A 23633-nucleotide genomic window follows, 5' to 3' on the forward strand; every position below is an offset into this window, starting at 1 on the left:
TCGTGAGTTCAAGCCCTATATGGAGCTTTTTGCTATCAGCAATTTGATCAGCAATCAGCCTGCTTCAGATCCTCTGTCTCCCTCTCTCTCTGCCTCTCTCCCATTCATGCCTTTCCTCTCTCTCTTAAAAATAAATAAACACTAAAAAATAAAAATAAAAACAGTTTTTGCCTCATAAAGCTAATTTTATCATTCTGTAAGAATTTCTCATTTATTTCACATGACACATTTCATATTTTTACACTTCTCATATGTTAAAACCTGAAAACCATTCCAATATATCGTTACCTGTTATTTACAAAAACATGAGCCCAGCATCCATAAAGACATTCCTATTGCTCATCTTCAAGAACATTTGACCTAGGGTCTATTTTAAAAATTTCCCAATAACAAACTCATTTAAATCAGGTTTCTGAGGTGGGGGGGAAATAAAGAAAGTAAATTTGGGGAAATGATTTCTCACAGATCTCTCATGTTTGTACATGTGTTGTGAGTGCTTTTGTTCCAGACTTTTTTTTTTCAAGGATCTTTGTATAGCAAGTAACCTTAGAAGATATAGTGTCTCTCTCCAAAGCAAAGCACAGACATGTTTGGTGTCAATTATAAAAGATTCAGTCTCTGAGAGCAGCGTTCCTCTATGATAATACAACTCACTGGATGTGGAAGTATAGGGTGATCTGGTTTACACTGTCCTGTGGAAATCAGGCTCTGACCCAAGAGACTCGTGTTCTCTACCAACATCCATGAAACTGTGGCAAGCTAACTTTTTCAGGTGCTTCATAGTTCCTGACAGCAAATAAAAACCAAATTTCAAACAAGGGGATGGTGGACATATATGCCTAAACCTCAACAACCTACTTGTCTTCTGTAATTCGATTTCCATTGAATATAAGGAATAGGGGCCAAATGGTGGATAATCCTGGGCAAGAACATGATGAGTTCTTAAGGATCTGAATGCATTGTTTCTAGAACATTAGGGAGCATCATAGAATCTCATTAGGTCATGAGATTTGCAAAGCCAACTAAGAGTGAAAATAATTTCCAAGATAAAATATATAAACTTTATTGAGAAGACTGCACTGATTCAATGAAGAACTTAAATCAGAAACTAATTGTTTCATCCTCTCTTATGTGTATCTTTCACTTGATCAGAAAAACCTCTGATATGTCATCATAATCACGTTGTTATGAGCTCGAGGGAAAGGGGAAGAAACTAGCAGAGACGTTTTACTTGTAGTACTTAACAAGGCCCCAAACTCAATGCATATCAATGCACACAGACATACACATACACATACATGGACATGTGCACACAGAGAAGATGGAATTAGTCATTATAAACTTTTAGCCAGCCTGTTTGACTTCCCTTAATAATCAAAGTAATCATCTTCATTCTGAAGCAGAAGGTAATGAACAAACGTAAACTTTACCATAAACCCATGGGAACTTCTTATTTATTTTTTTAAATTCCATGTTGCTACCTCCCACTCTCACCACTGCTGATAACCAATATACAGGTAAACCAGTACTATTCCACAGCTCAAAGTACAGGCAACAGCTAAAATACTTTTCGATGTGTGCTTGCTGGTTACTTGGTAACAATATTATCATATGCTCTAACAACAGGCATTTGGGCCTATTTGTCATGACAGACTGATAGTCTTACAGAAATTATTACATCATCTTAGAAACTTATCTTGAGGTAGGAACTCTAAATAAGCCAAGGAGCTGATTTGTCCTCTGACCAGCAGATTCCTGGCCACTCAGTCCATTTCTTGGCTTCATTCTGGCATAGACATGCCAGCTTACTATAAAGAAGCCCCTAGGCAGGAAAAGATAAGATACACAGAGTATCTGCTGGTGCCACCATATGCTGGACCCCATCTTTGATAGCAAGTGTATTCTTGACTGAAAAGCATTCTTTCATTAAAAGCAATCGCTACCCTTCTTTTTAGGTGGCAGTTGTTTGAGATGGTTACTGCTGCATTTTGCCAAACTGTAAGAGGACAGGAAACCTAGCTTGCTGGAGAGGGAAAAGAGCATGTAAAATATTAACAGCTAGGCTTATTCACTTAGCAAACAGACTAAATAAGATGCCTGTTCTAGGGTAAAAGAGGTTGTCCATACAAACCATAATAATAAATATAATATGCTTGTCTGTCCTTGACTTCTATACAGATATGTCTCCTCAAGAACACATGGAAGGTAGAAACGTCTCTTTCCTAATTCATTATCTGTAATCTGGTCATTTTATTATTAATCTCCTACCTTCAGATATACTACTTAATATCACTATAAAGAAAAAGATATGATTATGTTAAGTGAAATAAGTCAGAGAAAGACAGATATCATATATTTTCACTCATATATGGAACTTGAAAACTTAACACAAGACCATGAGGGAAGGGAAGGGGAAAATAGTTTCAAACAGAGAGGGAGGGGGGCAAACCATAAGAGACTCTTAAATACAGAGAACAAACTGAGGGTTTATGGGAGTGTGGGCAAGGGAGAAAGGAAAATGGGTGATGGGCACTGAGGAGGGCACTTATTGGGATGAGCATTGGGTGTTATATGTAAGTGATGAATCACGGGAATCTACCCCTGTAACCAAGAACACACTGTATACACTGTATGTTAGCTAACTTGACAATAAATTATGTTAAAAAATAAATGAAAAGCTTAAAAAAAAACAGATGTAAAAAAGAAAAAAAAGAAAATATGAGAGAGTCAAATGAGAAAATGTAAGGAAGTTACTCAGTAATTCTTCTTACCATCTTGATTTTCTGGACATTCCCTTCAGAGACCAAACAAACGATATATTAGATTTCTTTCTTCCTACTTTATTAGTTAGAAGAAACATCCATGTACATGTCCCACAAGAAATGCCATAGAGGCCTTTAGACTAAGGAATGTAACTGAGTCTGTATATTCAATAACAGCAAAGTAATATCAATCTTCTCTTTTTTGAACGAATAGTTTGCAATTTGAGGACACTAGGAACTAAATCATTCCCAACTGAGACCTTCATCTTGAGCAGAAATAATTCCATCAGGATATTTATTCTCAATTTGTCACTTGAACTAGAAAAGATTTAAAATCCCTTTCAAATGCTAGGATTGGATGAATCTATATACCCTTTAAGAAATAGCAGATTCTCTGTGACTTAGAACAAGATGAGTTTCCACCTCTTTATAGGCAACTAACTGTCAATTGCCAATGATAATGGGGGGAGGGGAGAGATAGGATAAATAAATCTAAAAAGAAATTAATCAAAAATACTTTGTTGCCAAATAGATATTTTTGATTCTGTTATTTTAGGTTTTTAGCACATATTTATTTTCCCATTTGTAGTTCCTTAGACCAATATTAAAATCAATTTATATTTTCTGAGCACATTTTCTAAGTTGGATAGATAAAACAGCCTGGTATTTAAGTAGGTGAGCAAAATTCAATAGTTGGTATTTCTCAAAGTAAATTCCATGAAATCTGTACATTTAAATCATTTTGGGGGGCTTAATAAAAATGTAGTCTCAAAGGCATTATCTCAGAAATTCCTACTACCTTCTCTGAAACTGGATCCGGAATTTTTATTTTAACACACTATCCAGCTGATTCTTACACTTGCTAAACTTTGGCAACCTGTGTGGTCCCATAATGCACAATCAATGTCATTTACTTCTAAAAATTAGATTGTATCATTGTTAAAATATTAACAAGTTTTAGAATTATACTCTGAACATGTCTCAACTAAATTCATTAATTTCCTCTTTCATTTATTCTTTCAACAATGATAGTGTGTCTACCATATATATATATATATTTTTTTTTTTTTTTCAGGCTGCAAACCTTAAAGGCTCTTGTACAGAGGACACTTGGTGCTGGAAGCATTAGCTTGGGTTTGAGTCATGCTTCCAGTGCACGGGAAAGCCAGATACAATTTGCATTGATCCTTGTGCGAGTTGGGAATGAATGCAGCATTGCACGACTATCTGGTATTGCCAACTGAACTGTGTACCCAGCCCCCGCAACTTTAAGCCAGGCACATCAGAGTGTGACTTTATTTGGAAGTGAGGCTGCAACAGATGTAATTAGTTAAGATGGGAGCCTACGGGGGTATCTAAGGGCAGGCCTTAGACGTGACTGGGGTCCTTACAGAAAGGGGCAGACACATATACAGAGCACCATGTTAAGATACAGCAGAGCTGGGGTGATGCTTCTCTATAAGCCTCTGAGCGTTAACAATTGCCAGCAAACCCCAGGGAGCGACCAGGAGACACGTGAAACAGACCCTCCCCTGGCAAGGGGCCACCCTGATGACAGCCTGATCTTGGACTTGTGCCTTCAGAACTAAGACGATGCCTTTGTTGTTCTGAACCATTCCGTTTCTGCAACAGCCCTTGTCAACGATCAGGACTCTAAGTCATATAAATAGAGCATGACTTCACATGAGGTTCTGTTTCCCCGGCTCAGCTCACCCAGACAAACAAAACAGAACAACGTCTCTGGGGGCTGAGCCCCCATTCCTGGACTCAATGGAATGGGAAGGGGAGCTTAGGGGCCTTTCAAATAATGATGACTGCACACCCACCCCACAACCATTTATTGAGGACCTTGGGGGGTACAAAGAAACAACATTTAGGGGAGGGTGTGCTACAGTTTAAAATGTGGGCTTTGCCTTCAATGAGCCCACGTTCCCTAATAAGCAGACACCATCACAAATAAAAGGGAAAGAGTTCCCCTTGTGCAGGACTGTAAAGCCCCCCACCATGGTTTCTGAGACTGAAAGGGCTGCCTGATCACAGGGGGTTGTTCCAGGACAGGACACGGCCTGGTGTGCTTGACCTTGTGGTCACAGGCCCACAGGTGACACCCTGCTTTCCTGCCTCCCCACTAGCCCATCAGCACACCGCAAGCTTCTTGCTGTCAAACAGAAGTGCACGTGCCTCCAAACTTCAGTATAGGGGAAGGGTGGGTGTCAGACACAGACTTATGGGAGTGTATTTGAAACTGGCTGGTAAGGGACAAACCCCCAGGGGGTGACAGTGAAGCACTAGAAATAAGACAGTGAGAAAGATAAGGCCACTGTCTTCCTGGTGCTTACATTCTAATAAAATAACAGAGATATTAATCAAATAAATATAGTATCACAATGAATAAGTTCTATAAGGACAGTTACATTGTAAGGAGATACATCAAATAGCGTGATTTGACCTTGTCAGAGAGGTCAGGTAATCTTTCCTGTAAAAGTGATGATCAAATTGAAATATGAAGGATATATAATGACTAAATGGACAAAAACTACATGTGGGGATTAGTTAGGCAAAATTCAGATTGTGCAATGGCCATGTGTGAGCATTGGGCATAGAGCTTTCCCAAAGAAGAAAAAGCTTATGGTAGTTTGTACAGAGAGTAAGGGAAACATTGTAAAATATTAAATTAGAGATGTTGATAGAAGCCACAATATGCTCGCCTTTTTTATTCCATGTTATAAAGTTGAGTTTGTATTCTAAGTGTGATTGGTAGCTATTTTAGATGATTACACAAGGATGGCATTGCCAGATTGTTTCACAAAAATATTTGTAGATGCAGAATAAAAAAAGCTTAGAAGAGAGATTTGAAGAAAAACAAATTTAAAAGTTTGTGTTTGCTGTGCAAAAAAACACCAAAACACTTAATGGCTTAAAAAAATCATCATTTATTTAACCCACTTCTGTGGGTCAGCAATTTACACTGAACTCAGCTGGACTTGCTCACGTGTGTACAGTCACGTGCCAGTCAGCTAGGTGGCTGTACTTCCAGAGGTTAGCTGTCTCCTGATTGCTGCAACAGAGGTGACTGGGCTGTATGTCATTCCATCATCCAATCGGCTAGCTAAGTCTTTGTTACATGGGGTCAATACCAGAGGTGTCAGGAAAATAAAGATAAGCCATTCTATATGTGTATTTTTCAAGTCTCTTTGTGCATAACATTTGCTGACATTGTAGTACCCAAATTAAATCACATGGGAGAACCCAAGTTAGAATAGGAGAGCACAAAAAATTACATTACAAAGGGGTATCAATAAAAAAAAAACAAAAAAAACTACTGTGGCCATGTTTGTAATCTACCACAGTAGGATATAGTAAACATGAGGTGATTGTTAAAGTTTGTTAAATTACTTTTAATCAGGAGTACCCAATGGTTTTCCTCCTAGACTTGAGCAATATTTAGAAGAAAAAGTAGACAAAATTTGATATATTAGACAGAGTGAGAGTGAATGACTATTTTTAAAAAGTCTAGATTTATCTTTTGTACAAGTAGAGACTTGACTGTACCACTCAATGAGATGGAAAGATCTAGAAGACCATATCTGAGATTGTAAATGCATGTTGAAATGAGTTGACATTGAAACTTCCAAGATGACATTTTAAATAAGCCTCTGGAGGCCTCATTAAATATGGGTCTGAGCTCCTAGAAAGATCAGGCTTTCAACAAAAAATTGTGATTCACCAGTAGATGGTGTGTAATTGAAGCATTACATGTGCTTGACATCATCTAAATTGATAAAATAGATTGAAAAATAGGAATGCTTAGGCTTCAGGAGTGCCTGGGTAGCTCAGTCAGTTGAGCGTCTGACTTCTACTTCAGGTCATGATCTCATGGCTCATGAGTATAAGCCCCGCGCTAGGCTCTGTGCTGAGAGCTCAGAGCCTGGAGCTTGCTTTGGATTCTGTCTCCTTTCTCTGGGCCTCCCCCACTTGTGCTCTGTCTCTGTCTCTGTCTCTGTCTCTGTCTCTCTCTCTCTCAAAAATAAATAAACATTACAAAAATTAAAAAAAAAAAAAAGAGGAATGGTCAGACTTCCATCTTGAATAACTTTAATGGCAACTGGGAAAGTAAATGTGAAACAAAGACCAAGAAGCAGTCAGAAAGAATTCAGAGAGTATTTTGTCTTGGGAACCTTCTGAATAGACTACTTCAGAAGGAGAAGTGACCAACATTCTGAAACTGCTGATGAGAGCAAAGAAATGATTAATGAAAATTTCCTATTGGATTTAAGACTTAGAAATTCCTGGTGAGTTTAGTAAATGCTTCTTTGGGTGAATTTATGGGGCAGAAGTTAGACTGGAGAGCATTGAAGGGTAAGGAGCTGAAGAAATAAACACAGTAACGTCCAGAAAATTTCCATAAATAAGTGCGTGCGTGCACACGCACACACACACACACACACACACACACACACACACACACAATTTTTACGGTTTTATAGGATCACCATAATGAGAAGAAAGGTTGAAGGATGCAATGAGAAAGTATTGATAAAGGAAGGGACTTAATACAACAACAATATATCATATTAATAGAACATTTAACATTTACAATGGATTTTCCTATAAAAATGTAATTTCTTCTTCCCCACAAACCTATAAAAAGTTGAGCAGGTAACATCCACTTTTATTTGTTGGTAAAAAACCAGACTAATTGCTTTTGCCCAATATCAAAAAGGAGGTAAATTTGGTTTTCTGAGATGACTTCAACCAATCTCAATGATTTTATACAATATTGAGCATATTTTGAAATGACTCTCGGGGTGCCTGGGTGGCTTGGTCGGTTAAGCGTCCGACTTCGGCCCAGGTCATGATCTCACGGTCCGTGAGTTCGAGCCCCGCATCGGGCTCTGTGCTGACAGCTCAGAGCCTGGAGCCTGTTTCAGATTCTGTGTCTCCCTCTCTCTCTGCCCCTCCCCTGTTCATGCTCTGTCTCTCTCTGTCTCAAATATAAATAAATGTTAAAAAAAAATAAAAAAAAAAAGAAAGAAATGACTCTCTTCTAGTCCCAAATCAATTCAATCTCTAACCTAGCATGTCAAATGATTAGAACAATTTTATAGTGTTAAATTAAATCAGCATAAGAGTCCATTCATAATGCCAGTTTTAAAATAAATATTTAGAAAAAAACGAGTAACTAAAGAAAACAAATCTATTGCAAGAGTTCCATAAAATATGTCTATAACATATATGTGTGTGTGTGTGTGTGTGTGTGTATATATATATATATAATTTTATATCCTATGTTATATTGTATTTAAGCATTTCATAATTATAGGTGTCTTATTTTATTTGGACCACATAATTAAGGTTGTCGGGATTAGAATGTCATTTTCAGATTAGGATATTCAAGTTCCACCAGATTATGTACTATTTACATTTACGCAGATACAAATAAGAGTCAGAATTTTAGCAAGACCCTCAGGACCTGAATATAAGTCCTTTCTGTGTTTCTTTTCACGCAACTGTATCATAATATTTTGCTTTGTTCCTGTGTTTTTGTTTATTTTGTTTGATTTCTTCTTCTAATGTAGCCTGCTAGTTCGTTATGTTATGATAATAGATTGTTCTAGAAGGTAGCCCTTGCTTCCTTTCCATTCCATCTCTGCCATGTGCCATGTGCACCCCTTCTCTGGAACAATGCCAACAATAGTGACAATGGAAGGAAGCCTTACTTCACTCATATGCTGAACAAACAAAACCCCAAAACACGGTATGCTACAGCTAGTATGTTGATATTTTAAGTCAGTAAAATAGAAAAATCAAAGAGGTAATCTTGCTTTAGGTATCAACTTTTCCTGTTCAGACCTAAATAGTGTGTAATAGATCATGATTAGGTATATTATTTTATATTTTATAAAGACCCAAATTCCCTTACAATCATTTGTTAGAGATAATACTGCTTTTATTGTCCTTACTATGAAAACTGCATTTATTCCCAGACCAGAGGAACACCGTTAATCCGTGGGAACCATTTGGAGCCCATGGGCACCTGAGCAGTAAATAATTAGCTTAGGCCCCACAAGGAGAACGGACCTCAAAACTCAGAAATGTGACTTCTGGGTCAGCCTTTCTCTTTCTTAATAGAACATATCATGGAATGCAGAGGATGTCTTCGACCTTCTGCCCAGTCCTTGATTTTATGTGTCAGATGAAGATCCGGCTCTCTACATCATCTGCACTAATCTTTATCTAGTCAGATTTCTTATGTGCAAAAAGAACTTTGTTCATTAGAACTGTCCTAAGAGAAAGAAGAAAGGAGATGAAATGAAGAAAATAGTATGTGTCACTTATTTAGAAAAGAGGGCCAGAATTAACCCTAGATGTGTGTGGAGTCGGGAAAGCAGGAATTGCTCTTTGATTGCAGACTCCCTGTTTCTATATGCAAGAAACCAAATGAGGTAATTGTAGGAAAAATTCCCTTCTCAGCTTGTTTCCCAATATGGAAGTTAAACAAATGGCCTATTTCTGAGTCTACCCACATTCTAAAAGAATATTTTCTCAAAACTTTTCTGATCTCTATCTTTTTAGCCCCCTTATCCCTGTCTCTGTTTCATTCCCTTTCTTCCCTCCCAACGCTGCCCCCACCCGCCCAACCTCCATATAAACCATAACTCAGTTTGTTTAAAGACAACAAAGTGCTGTGAATTTCTCAGAAGTGATATGCCATATAAACGGGAACAATAGCAAAAAAATGTGTTTCTCCCTGGAAGCCCCTGTTGTAATATAAGGCAGTGGGTTTTTATAATGAGCTACAAAAGTCTCTCTTAAATAACATTAGGCATTTAATGAAAAACCACAAGAGCTTGGGAACAAGCAAGATTTCAGCTGATCCTCTGTGCTTAATGCATTATACCGTATAGAGAGAAAGAAAAGGGGGAAAAGAAAATTAACTCTTGTGTTTACTTCAGATTTCGGTTCTCTAAAAGGTAAAGACACATTAGTAGGTTTTTGTTTTTGTTTTAGAAGGGGCCCACATCATCTCTTCTGATCTGATTTGGAATAGAGATTTAAGATATGCCCTGGGGCACCTGGGTGGCTCAGTCAGTTGAGCATCCGACTTCAGCTCAGGTCATGATCTTGTAGTCTGTGAGTTTGAGCCCCGTGTAGGGCTCTGTGCTGACAGCTGAGAGCCCAGAACCTGCTTCAGATTCTGTGTCTCCTTCTCTATCTACTCCTCCCCCACTCTTACTCTGTCTCTGTCTCTCTCTCAAAAATAAACAAAGATTAAAAAAAAATTTAAGATATGCCCCAAACTAGGAAAGGCCTAGGATAAATAATCCTTTGGGTTTTGAGGGATATATTCCCAAACGTCATGGGGTCAATTTTGGTAGCTAGCTAATAGGCTGATGATTAAGGTCACCCTAAATTATTCTCTAGGTGGCTATTGTCAGAGATAATTACATTTGTTTGGGGGCAAAGTTTTGAAATCTACCCATAAGAAGGAGAATTCTTTCTTTTTTTGTTAAAATACAGAAGCAATAAGAAGGCTAGTATGCAACAATATTCTGTTTATATTTTTATGGGTATATCAATGATTATCACTGGAAGAATATTTAAGAACGTCTGTAGACATATTTGTCATAATTGGTAATAGGTGCTGCTCGCATTTGGCGCTGCTTACACTGACGGTGGCGTTAAACATACTAAAATGCAAAGGACAGTTCTCCACAGCATAATATTATCCAACCAAGAATCTCAATAGTGCCAAGATTGAGAAGCCATGGCTAAGAGAATTTACAGTCACTCCAGACAGCCAGATGCTTCATTGCTTGTCAGATTTCTTTAGAATAAAATAAAATTATCAGGATGCCATAAAAGCATGAATATGATCATGAAATCAAGTCCTAATATATGACTATAGCGTGGAACATCTGAAGAGTAAAATTGGGTTGGAGCTTGGCTGTTGCAATTTGGGAAAAGAGTTAATTATAGGGTATCGATCTGAATTACAGTACCAGAGCCCAATGGGAGCTTAGAAGTCATCTAATAAAACCGGTACGTTTTCCAGATAAGGTTAAGTGTGAAGTGAAAAGTTAAATATGTAATATCATAGCATCAATAGGCAGGAGAGGTAGTTTAAACTGCATGCCTCCTATTTGTTCAGCTCTCTTTTCAGCATGTCATGCATTGTAATCATCCTTTTCTAGAAGAGATGGGCTAAGCTATTCTTAAATTAAAAGGACACTAAAGTAAGAGGAACACCCAGAGATAAAAAATAGGGAACTTTTCCTTTTGGACAAAATTTTAACTATGTAACTTTGGAAAAGTTACTTAACATCTCTAACACTTAATAGTCTTATCTGAAAATGAGCATGAGAATATCTTGTTGAGAGAATTAAAAAAAAGAAAAAAAAAACCCTGCATGTAAGGTTCAGACTATAGGTGACTACATTATTTGTTTAGTTGCTTCACAGCCCTGGAATATATAACTTTGACATTATCTTAACTGCACAACTGCCATTGTGAATCTTGAAAGGCTCATCTATGCACACACTCTACATTTAAATACCAGTGTTCACAGCCATTTTGTTAGGACTCCAGGCATGTTGATTAACCTTTGACATATCAATAAAAACATAATCAAGTGTTTAATACTGACATGAACATTGAATATTACATAGACTAAATTGGAGCCATAAACACCGCAAACTGGGATAGTGATCAATAAAATTAGGGAACTAAAAATAATCTGCAAGAGGGAATTAATGTAAAAACACATGTAGTGATAATTCTAAAAGGAATACATTACTCTCAGAATGTTAGAGCTAAATATACTCTCAAAGGAGATAAAAAATTGGTGGAAAAATGTAAATACGTATCACAAAAAACCTACATATGTACATATAAAATACCTAAAGAAAATGTTTGTCAGAATATTCTAATTCCATAATTTGTCCTTTATAAACCATGGTGAACAATTCAGTGAGGCAAAAGAGATGCCATTTCCACATGCCAGTAACTGGGACATCGATTGATTCACAGTGTCTATAGTGACTCAGTCAGTGATCAGAGAAAAAGCAAGCTCATCAGAGATCAAATGCATCCATAAGACAATAAAAAAATAACAACCAAAGACATTTACATTATTTTTGGGAGAATGTGTGTCTATATGCATACTTTAAATATACATATTTAAATGTATTTTTATATATTATATGTATATAAAATATATAATATATTATACATTTTATATATGTAAATATGTATATTTAATATATATGTATTTTAAAGGCAACATACCTTTTGAGTTTCTAAAGCAAAAATATGATCATTATACATGTATCGATGTTGATACTTCTTATGTCTGGAATAACTTAAGAAAATATTAATTTTGTGCTTATCAGCATCTATACATATTTAAAAATTTATAAAACACCATACTTTTAAGGCGAATTAAGGATGACAGAAAGTGAGATTTGGAGGAGGCAGCAAAAGGAAATAATTTCTTGTCATCCCCATTTCTTCTCATCCAGGAAAAAAAAATGGAAATGTTCAAAAAGTTGTGTTATTTTTCAGGACACTGAACAAATATTTAAGTGTAATATTAACTCTTCCAATTGTGTACCAACTGATGCAAGTGTAGGAAATGAGACAATCCCCTGCATAAGCTGAATACAAACACACCTGCATGTGCTTTAATTGTATACACTTCGATGTTTGTTATCACACAAACTCCTAAAAAATGGAAAGGAATCCAAGAAGTGCAATGATTCCAACCCTACGTTTTGCTACATTTATGGAGGTGTACTGACCATTACCTAAGCACTATCCTGGGATCACTGTTTTCAAACTGGGGTTTAAAACAGGAGTTTGTTACATGTTACACACCAGTAAAGTTAATTTGTATCACAGTGAAAATTTCCAGTTTAGAAAGGATAAGAATTGGTTAGGGCAACTTTTAAGTATTTTAGTTAGATAAAAATGGGAATCTTTACATAATTCCTAATGTTAGGGAGACAAATTCTTATGTGGTGCTTTATATTCCAGGCACTGTGCTAAGCTATTTACCTGAAGAAATAGAATATTTAGTCCTCTGTGAAGATAATGGTATTATTATCCCCTGTTTTCAGAAGGGAAAATTGAAGCACAGAGGAGGTGAGCAAATTACCCAAGATCACATGGTTTGAAAAAAAAAGGTAGTAATCAAATTCAGATTATATGTCTTGAAAGCTCAACCAAATTTCTTTTTACAAATCTTATGAGGAATCCTCTTTGACATTTTCTGTTGAACCTCTGACCTAGAGGAGATGGAAGTCAGACTAAAACTGATTTTGCTGTTATCATTGAATATTTTCAGTCTCTATTCACATAGAAATTACTATTCTAGAGAAATCATCATAATTTAGTGATTCTAATGTGAAGTGGAAAAGACAGCCTTTGTTAGACGCACAAAAGTTAACCAGGAGGTTATCAGAATGTGAGTTTAAAAATATGAAATAAAGCCACATTTGTTATCTTACCTCAGAAAATTGTGATTTCAGAAAATAAAAGATTAATATATTTTCTCATCTTTCCAAGCTATTAAACTACCTTTCAATTTCATTAGTCAGTCTTGAAGGGGTTTTGTATTCTCCATCTTAAATGTTAATCTCTGGTATGTAATTTTGTCAAGTAAATGATAAAACTAAAAGAAGATACAGAATAAGTATTTTTCATTCAATTTAATGAATTTCTGTCTTAGTAAAATTTCAACAATACTGTGAGCTTATGTACTACTGTCCTCACCTAATTCCAGGAAATATCTAACAAAAGTTGGGAACTTGTCAGAATCCAAAATGTATGACTCTTTTAACTTGAATTCTCTCCAATCAAATTATAATACCTTGGAAAGTATATCTTTATTCCTGGAGTCTGGGTAACTCTCTGGGAAATGTGGGCTACGATATCATGATTTTTGCAAAGACACAGCTGCAATTCTGACATTCACCAAAACTCTACCCTCATTTAATAGCATTAATTACAAGACTGGATTATTGAGTTAGAAGTAGAAACAACATAATGGCATCTAATTTCTGGAATTCTGTGGTATATTACCCAGAAAAGTTTAAAAATAATCTTTATGTGAATAGTTCTCTAATTTTCTGTCTCTGTCTCTCCATCTCTCTTCCTCTCTCTCTCTCTCTCTCTCTCTCTCTCTCTCTCTCTCACACACACATATATATAAATAATTTTATATAATTGTTATTTTTTATATAAGTGGAAAAGACAGCCTTTGTTAGACGCACAAAAGTTAACCAGGAGGTTATCAGAATGTGAGTTTAAAAATATGAAATAAAACCACATTTGTTATCTTACCTCAGAAAATTGTGATTTCAGAAAATAAAAGATTAATATATTTAATAGACAGACATATATTTATCTGTATACATGTAAATGTAAAATGCATAGAGAAAACCTCCAAGGTCATTTACTCAAATGAAATCTGTGGGTAAATTTTGGCTTGTGGACTAAAAATTTTGGCTTTATTATTATAATATAATTGTTTATAAGAAGCCTCCATTGATCCTTTATATATATAAAAATAAGTGAAATAGTGAATAGTACAATCCTTTCACAAAGTGAATTCAGATAATTCCAAAGTAGGAAGATTAAGAACATTGTAATAAGTTCCCTGAGGTATTGACTGATTCATTAGAGATATTTTTAGCCATATTGAGTTAAAATCTTTCATGTGTTCCTTAGTGAGGAATGTCTACAGATTGATACTAGAATCTACTATAAGACCACTTATGATCCATCCTTATAGATAGATACTGGGTTACAAAATAGAATATAATCTGTAAATAGGCTGTACTAGAAAAACTCATTCTTTATTTACCAATTTCAGTGCTTTTTAAAACTTTACTATTCCATCCGAAGTGTGCAAGGTATAACATTTTTTGGTATTTTATTGACACAAGTGATTGGAATAGGGTGAAACTGTGAACAGAGATAAATGAATCCATAGAATGGGCCATGCCAATCAGGTTTTCATGTGGGAAAATTTGAGGTCATGGTGGGTCATATGAATAACACATATCTATCACAAGGATCACAAAGATCTATCAAATTCTCTTGCAAATATACCTGCAATTGACATAGCTCAAATTATTTCCCCTTCAAATTTCCTTTGATTTTGAGAGATCTACATTCTTTTTTTTTATGTTTTTTATTTTTTGAGAGACAGATTACAAGCGGGAGAGGGGCAGAGAGACAAAGAGAGGGATACATAGAATCGGAAGCAGGCTCCAGGCTCTGAGCTGTCAGCACAGAGCCTGACGCAGGACTCGAACCCACAGACCATAAGATCATGACCTGAGCTGAAGTCAGACACTTATGCAACTGAGCCACCCAGGCGCCCCGAGAGATCTACATTCTTATAAAGAAGTCTCTTGCCCATCCTCCCCTTAATGTGCATTTCATTCATTTCATCTGTATCACAATGTTTAAGTCATGTGATGCATTTCTAATTGTTGTCTATATTAGAATTCATTCAGAGAATCTTTGAACTGTTAGTTTTTTTTATTTGTTTTTTTTTTTTTTTTTTTTTTACTCTACCTGTCTCTTTGTTCAGCATATTGCTCTTGTAGCCCCTGCCTGATATAAAATAGTTTGCATGGCTGCAAACTGTGTTTCTGTGTCCCAAATAGAAAATACCAAAAGATGAAAATTAAGAGAAGAAAGTCTTTTATATTTAGTGAGCAGTATTCACACAGCCTCTGGATTAATGTTAGCTTTGAAGCCACATGATGAGCAATAGAGGTTTCTCACCATGATACTCATTAGCATCTCTTTGTGACTTGCTAGAAATAATTTGCAGTCCCAAGTTTAATGCTAACCTGAAGCTGCCTTGTTCCGGTGACAGCTTTCTAACCACAATCAACACATTTGCTTTTCTTTGGATTGACAAGCAGGGTGCAGAGGCAACGTCCATTTCCTTCCTTTCTTCTGTTTCTTCTTGCTATACCATTAGGTAGAAATAGGTTATAGTAACTTGATTGGCTCTTTACCTAGCACTTGACAACAGATTTTTAGATTGGCTTTATAAACCAGACCTGAGTTGTTTTGAAATTTGAAGATGAGGTTGTCTCACGGCAGAGGCATAGAGCGACAGCTTATGTCAGGCTGCTGCTTATAATTAGAGGACATTTCCCAAGACCACCCACATGTCGCATTTTCCTCATAACTTCCCACTTTCTCTTTGTTCTTTAGGTAAAACAATATAGATTTCTGTGTCCCCACTTTCCTCTCCATAGCTACTCTGAATTGATGAATGAGTGTATGGCTTGCGTCTGATGTGAAAATCCAAAAGAAGCAACAAAAATGTCTTCAGATAAAATAGAAGGATATAGTAGATGTTAGATAGCAACATTAAAATGCAAATATCAGTATTTGCAATATTTAGTATACAAGCCAATACAATTGTAGAATATGCAAAAAATACAACAGCAACAACAATGATTACAATCAATGCAACAAGTGCAGACCGACTTATATTTGGAGATAGTACACTAGGCTTAGGGTGATCATACATGACAGTTGGTGCAGGACAGTCTCAGTTTATGTCCCTTGACGCAGAATCCAGAGTTTTAAATTTAAAGCAGTGTCTATTGGCAATAGCATTAGCAAAGAGTGGAATAGCTTTGGAGTGCCTTGTGTTATACTCCTCACATTTGCCATGGTGTAGAAATGCGTACGGTACGCAGTGAACGGAGTTCTCACTTTAATGTAGTGAAATCTAAAGGAGACTTAGGGTCACCCTTCTGGCTTTCTGACCGCCAACATCTTCCATCCCCAGGGGTGCCGGGAGGAGCTGACAGGCACTGGGGTCAGGGCCAGTCGTGCTGTGGTATTGTGAGGGGTGTGCGAAGCAGCTAGTCAGTGAGATATTCAAGGGCAATTGTGAGAGTTTGTACTTTAGCTGCTATTGAAATAGGTGTGGGAACACTGGTGTCTCAAAGTTCCTGTGAAGGAACTTTGAAGAAGGCGTTCAGTACTGGTACATGCTGCCACATGGATGAACCGTAAAGCAGTGTTATCAAAAGAATCTAGAAACCACAGACCATATATTGTATGATACCATTTACATGAAAGGTTCAGAAAAGGCGAATGTATAAGGAATAGATTTGCAGTTTCCCAGGCCTGGGGGTGGGAAAGAGAATGACTGCATTTGGGCACATGTTTTCTTTCTGCGATGATGTTAATATTCCAAAATTAAATTGTGGTGATGATTGCACAACTCTGTAAATTTATTAAAACTCATTGAAATGTTTAAAATAAGTGCATTTTATGGTATGTAAAAAAATACCTCAATAACATTTTAAAAATAGTCTAAATATTTTTGCCATAATAGTTTTGCAATAAAGGTACAATCATTTATTTATTTTACTACCTACCAACTGTATTTTATTTTATAATAATTGCTTTCAACAGCCACAAGCTATGGGGGAGGGGGCGGAGGACTAAGTCCATGTTTAATGAAAAGTTAACAAATTTCCACCTCTTAACAAAGTTGAAAATGAAGTGTAACTTGCATAAAATATTTCTCAATATTTACTATCCCTAAGGAGGCCACAGTGATATTACTGAATATGAGAACTGAATGATATGTATCTGATGGAAACACATTAGCCTCTCCTTGAAAAAATTAGAATTATTTTGTGAATATTATGTTTGAAATGGACATTTTACTGTGTAAGTCTGAAAATTGTTTATACATACATACAACATATACATATCCTTCTGGGTAAAGCATGATTTTTCAGTTGGACTACTCTTCTAACTTAATTTTATTTAGTTTTGATTCGACATTTTCTTGTTCGGGAATGAAAGGTGAAGCGTTAGGTACGAATACATCGATTCTGAGACTCCTGGGTGGCTCAGTCAGTTAAGTATTTGACTTCGGCTCAGGTCATGATCTCCTGGTTTGCGAGTTTGAGCCCCACATTGGGCTCTCTGCTGTCAGTGTGGAGCTGGCTTCAGATCCTCTGTCCCCCTCTCGCCCCCCCTCCGCCCCTCTCCCCCTTGTGTGTGCACAGTCTGTCTCCCTCCCTCCCTTCCTCTCTCTCTCTCTCTCAAAAATAATCATTAAAACACACACACACACACACACACACACACACACACACACTGATTCCATTAGTGTCAGAAGACATTCACAAACCATTAAATGATGCTACTTTTTCATTCTGTCAGATCCTGCAAATAGAAACATAGTGTATGGGCACCTGGCTGGCTCAATCAGTAGAGCATGCAACTCTTGATCTTGGGGTAATGGGTTTGAGTCCATGTTGGAGGTAGAGGTTACTTAAAAAAGAAAATCTTTAAAAAAACCTGCATTTCATTTCAAGATAGTTTGATTTTGTTCATGCAACTCATGGCATCTAAGTAAAGCTTTTGGAAATTTATTCTGTCTGAGGTGAGACATTTGATACCACTGTAAATGCTAATCTAAATTAGTTAAAAGTTAAACATAGGAGATAAAATTATTTGTTTTTTTTTTCAATGACGATGCAATATAAATTTGGCTGAAAAAAGTGCTGTAGTGAATACAACTTATTTTTAAGAAACCTATAAAGGAAATATGCTAAGAAGAAATAATTTCTGTTGTAAAACAATAATTTATAATTGAAACCATATGTTGCAATATTCAGCAATTAAAATAAAATGTGAAATACTTCATGTTTAAGTATACTTTATTATATAAAATAAGCTATGTATAATTTATATACAAATATACAGGAAGAAAATCCTTTTTAAAAATGTTCATATTTATTTATTCTGAGATAGAGAGAGAGAGAGATCACTAGCAGCGAAGGGGCAGAGAGAGGGAGAGATAGAGAATCCCAAGGAGGCTCTTCATTATTCAGTGTCAAGCCCTATGCAGGGCTCAAAGTCATGAACCAGGAGATCATGATCCGAGCCAAAATCAAGAGTTGGACATTTAACCAAGTGAGCCACTCAGGTACCTCAAAAAAATACTTTTTAAAAAAAATGTTTAATTATTTTGAGGAGGGGGGGGGATGAGGGCAGGGAAGGGGAGGACAAGGAGGGAGAGAGAATCCCAAGCAGGCTCCCTGCCAGTGCAAGCCCAACGTGGGGCTCAATCTCGCAAATTGTAAGATTATGATCAGAGCTGTAATCAAGAGTCGGTTTAACTGACTGAGCCACCCAGGCGCCACAGAAAGAGAATACTTTCTATATATACATTTAGTTCATAACTATGTTGTCGCTGTATGGTTTACACATACTTAGAATAATTAAGCTACAAATTTTTTTTGTGAAAAAACTGAAATGAATACAAAAATAAATATTTCAATGTTACAGTATGTATTTTCTTGGTTTTCTCTCAGTAATGAGATTTTATAAATGTTTGGGCATTTCAAGAATGACATGGAGAGTTGAAAAGAGAAAAATCCTACATTGTTGAGACTAAATCAGATACCTCCTAGGCCAGACATCTTGGAAGGTTTCTGGAAGACAGAAAGTAAACGAGAACATTAGGACAGTTAAATGAATATTAAAGAAGCTATTTTCTGAGGACAAAGAGGAAAATGCTGGAGCAGAGATAAAATGGGTTTACCAATAAAGATGTGCAGGGAAACTGCTAGCATATGTAGAAAGAGTAGGAACAGCTGATAATGAAAGACTGTTCACTTCAAGGACTCTCTGTAGAGAAGCTACCCCAACTATCACCTTTTCTGCCCTTGGATCCATGAAAAGTTCTTGGCAGCCCAGGTTCTATACTCAGATGTAAAACTGAGTACTCTTCTCTAAATGAATTAAATAAACTTCCTGAGGGAAACTGGGCGTTTTACTTATTTATTTATTTATTTATTTATTAATGTTTATTTATTTTTGAGACAGAGAGAGACAGAGCATGAACAGGGGAGGGGCAGAGAGAGAGGAAGACACAGAATTGGAAGCAGGCTCCAGGCTCTGAGCCGTCAGCACAGAGCCCGACGCGGGGCTCGAACTCACGGACCGTGAGATCATGACCTGAGCCGAAGTCGGACGCTTAACCGACTGAGCCACCCAGGCGCCCCTATTTATTTATTTATTTATTTTTACTTTTTGAATGCTTATTTTTGAGAGAGACAGAGTACAAGTGGGGAGGGGACAGAGAGAGAGAGGGAGACACACGATCCAAAGCAGGCTCCAGGCTCTGAGCTGTCAGCACAGAGCCTGATGCAGGGCTCGAAGTCATGAACCAGGAGATCACGACCCGAGCCAATTGGAGTCTCAACCAACTGAGCCACCCAGACACCCCAGAAACTGGGAGTTCTAATGTGGTAATGACACCCCCTATTCAGTCCTCTTTTGTATTCTTGCACTTCCCATGCAAGAAATATCTATTGCAAGGTGACATCTAAAAAGAAAATGCTGCATCTCTATACATTGTAAAGAAAAGTAAAGGAACCTACATCAATTATTAATATGTTTTTAAATTATTAATATTAATTAAACTAAGCTTTAATTCTTAAATATGTTTGGGAAACAGATTTGCCAAATATTTGAAGAAAACCAAGCATAAAAGAGAGAGTACTAGAAAGTAACCAGGAAAAAAAGGAAGGAAATAAATAATGAAAGTAAAACTAGAAGACAATGTGTCAGAGCTAAATGAAGGTAGAGTTTTTAAAGTAAAGAACCTATCAGGATTGGAGGGAAGATGGCAGTGTAGGAGGACGCTGGGCTCACCGCGCGTCCTGCTGATCACTTATTTTCCACCTACACCTGCCTAAATAACCCAGAAAACCGCCAGAGGATTAGCAGAACGGAGTCTCCAGAGCCAAGCGCAGATGAGAGGCCCACAGAAGAGGGTAGGAAGGGCGGCGAGGCGGTGCACGCTCCACGGACTGGCGGGAGGGAGCCGGGGCGGAGGGGCGGCTCGCCGGCCAAGCAGAGCCCCCGAGTCGGGCTGGCAAAAGCGGAGGGGCCGGACAGACTGTGTTCCGACAGCAAGCGCGACTTAGCGTCTGGGAGGTCATAAGTTAACAGCTCTGCTCGGAAAGCGGGAAGGCTGGAGGACAAAGGGAGGGAGAGCTGCTGAGCCCCCGGACGGCAGAGCTCAGCTTGGCGGGGAACAAAGGCGCCAGCGCCATCTCCCCCGCCCATCCCCCAGCCAAAATCCCAAAGGGAACCAGTTCCTGCCAGGGAACTTGCTCGCTCCGCGCAAACACCCAACTCTGTGCTTCTGCGGAGCCAAACCTCCGGCAGCGGATCTGACTCCCTCCCACTGCCACAGGGCCCCTCCTGAAGTGGATCACCTAAGGAGAAGAGAGCTAAGCCTGCCCCTTCTGCCCCCATGCACCTTGCCTACCCACCCCAGCTAATACACCAGATCCCCAGCACCACAAGCCTGGCAGTGTGCAAGTAGCCCAGACGGGCCATGCCACCCGACAGTGAATCCCGCCCCTAGGAGAGGGGAAGAGAAGGCACACACCAGTCTGACTGTGGCTCCAGCAGTGGGCTGGGGGCAGACATCAGGTCGGACTGCGGCCTCGCCCACCAACTCCAGTTATACACCACAGCACAGGGGAAGTGCCCTGCAGGTCCTCACCACTCCAGGGACTATCCAAAATGACCAAACGGAAGAATTCCCCTCAGAAGAATCTCCAGGAAATAACAACAGCTAATGACCTGGTCAAAAAGGATTTAAATAATATAACAGAAAGTGAATTTAGAATAATAGTCATAAAATTAATCGCTGGGCTTGAAAACAGTATACAGGACAGCAGAGAATCTCTTGCTACACAGATCAAGGGACTAAGGAACAGTCACGAGGAGCTGAAAAGCGCTTTAAACGAAATGCAAAACAAAATGGAAACCACGACGGCTCAGATTGAAGAGGCAGAGGAGAGAATAGGTGAACTAGAAGATAAAGTTATGGAGAAAGAGGAAGCTGAGAGAAAGAGAGATAAAAAAGTCCAGGAGTATGAGGGGAAAATTAGAGAACTAAGTGATACACTAAAAAGAAATAATATACGCATAATTGGTATCCCAGAGGAGGAAGAGAGAGGGAAAGGTGCTGAAGGGGTACTTGAAGAAATTATAGCTGAGAACTTCCCTGAACTGGGGAAGGAAAAAGGCATTGAAATCCAAGAGGCACAGAGAACTCCCTTCAGACGTAACTTGAATCGATCTTCTGCACGACATATCATAGTGAAACTGGCAAAATACAAGGATAAAGAGAAAATTCTGAAAGCAGCAAGGGATGAACGTGCCCTCACATATAAAGGGAGACCTATAAGACTCGTGACTGATCTCTCCTTTGAAACTTGGCAGGCCAGAAAGGCTTGTCACGATATCTTCAGTGTGCTAAACAGAAAAAATATGCAGCCTAGAATCCTTTATCCAGCAAGTCTGTTATTTAGAATAGAAGGAGAGATAAAGGTCTTCCCAAACAAACAAAAACTGAAGGAATTTGTCACCACTAAACCAGCCCTACAAGAGATCCTGAGGGGGATCCTGTGAGACAAAGTACCAGAGACATCACCACAAGCATAAAACATACAGACATCACAATGACTCTAAACCCATATCTTTCTATAATAACACTGAATGTAAATGGATTAAATGCTCCAACCAAAAGACATAGGGTATCAGAATGGATAAAAAAATAAGACCCATCTATTTGCTGTCTACAAGAGACTCATTTTAGATCTGAGGACACCTTTAGATTGAGAGTGAGGGGATGGAGAACTATTTATCATGCTACTGGAAGCCAAAAGAAAGCTGGAGTAGCCATACTTATATCAGACAAACTAGACTTTAAATTAAAGGCTGTAACAAGAGATGAAGAAGGGCATTATATAATAATTACAGGGTCTATCCATCAGGAAGAGCTAACAATTATAAATGTCTATGCGCCAAATACCAGAGCCCCCAGATATATAAAACAATTACTCACAAACATAAGCAACATTATTGGTAAGAATGTGGTAATTGCAGGGGACTTTAACACCCCACTTACAGAAATGGATAGATCATCTAGACACACGGTCATAAAGAAACAAGGGCCCTGAATGATACATTGGATCAGATGGACTTGACAGATATATTTAGAACTCTGCATCCCAAAGCAACAGAATATACTTTCTTCTCGAGTGCACATGGAACATTCTCCAAGATAGATCATATACTGGGTCACAAAACAGCCCTTCATAAGTTTACAAGAATTGAAATTATACCATGCATACTTTCAGACCACAATGCTATGAAGCTTGAAATCAACCACAGGAAAAAGTCTGGAAAACCTCCAAAAGCATGGAGGTTAAAGAACACCCTACTAATGAATGAGTGGGTCAACCAGGAAATTAGAGAAGAAATTAAAAAATGTATGGAAACAAATGAAAATGAAAATACAACAATCCAAACACTTTGGGACGCAGCGAAGGCAGTCCTGAGAGGAAAATACATTGCAATCCAGGCCTATCTCAAGAAACAAGAAAAATCCCAAATACAAAATCTAACAGCACACCTAAAGGAAATAGAAGCAGAACAGCAAAGGCAGCCTAAACCCAGCAGAAGAAGAGAAATAATAAAGATCAGAGCAGAAATAAACAATATAGAATCTAAAAAAACTGTAGAGCAGATCAACGAAACCAAGAGTTGGTTTTTTGAAAAAATAAACAAAATTGACAAACCTCTAGACAGGCTTCTCAAAAAGAAAAGGGAGAGGACCCAAATAGATAAAATCATGAATGAAAATGGAATTATTACAACCAATCCCTCAGAGATACAGACAATTATCAGGGAATACTATGAAAAATTATATGCCAACAAATTGGACAACCTGGAAGAAATGGACAAATTCCTAAACACCCACACTCTTCCAAAATTCAA

Source organism: Panthera uncia, assembly GCF_023721935.1.
Source record: "Panthera uncia isolate 11264 chromosome A1 unlocalized genomic scaffold, Puncia_PCG_1.0 HiC_scaffold_17, whole genome shotgun sequence".
Lineage (NCBI taxonomy): Eukaryota > Metazoa > Chordata > Mammalia > Carnivora > Felidae > Panthera > Panthera uncia.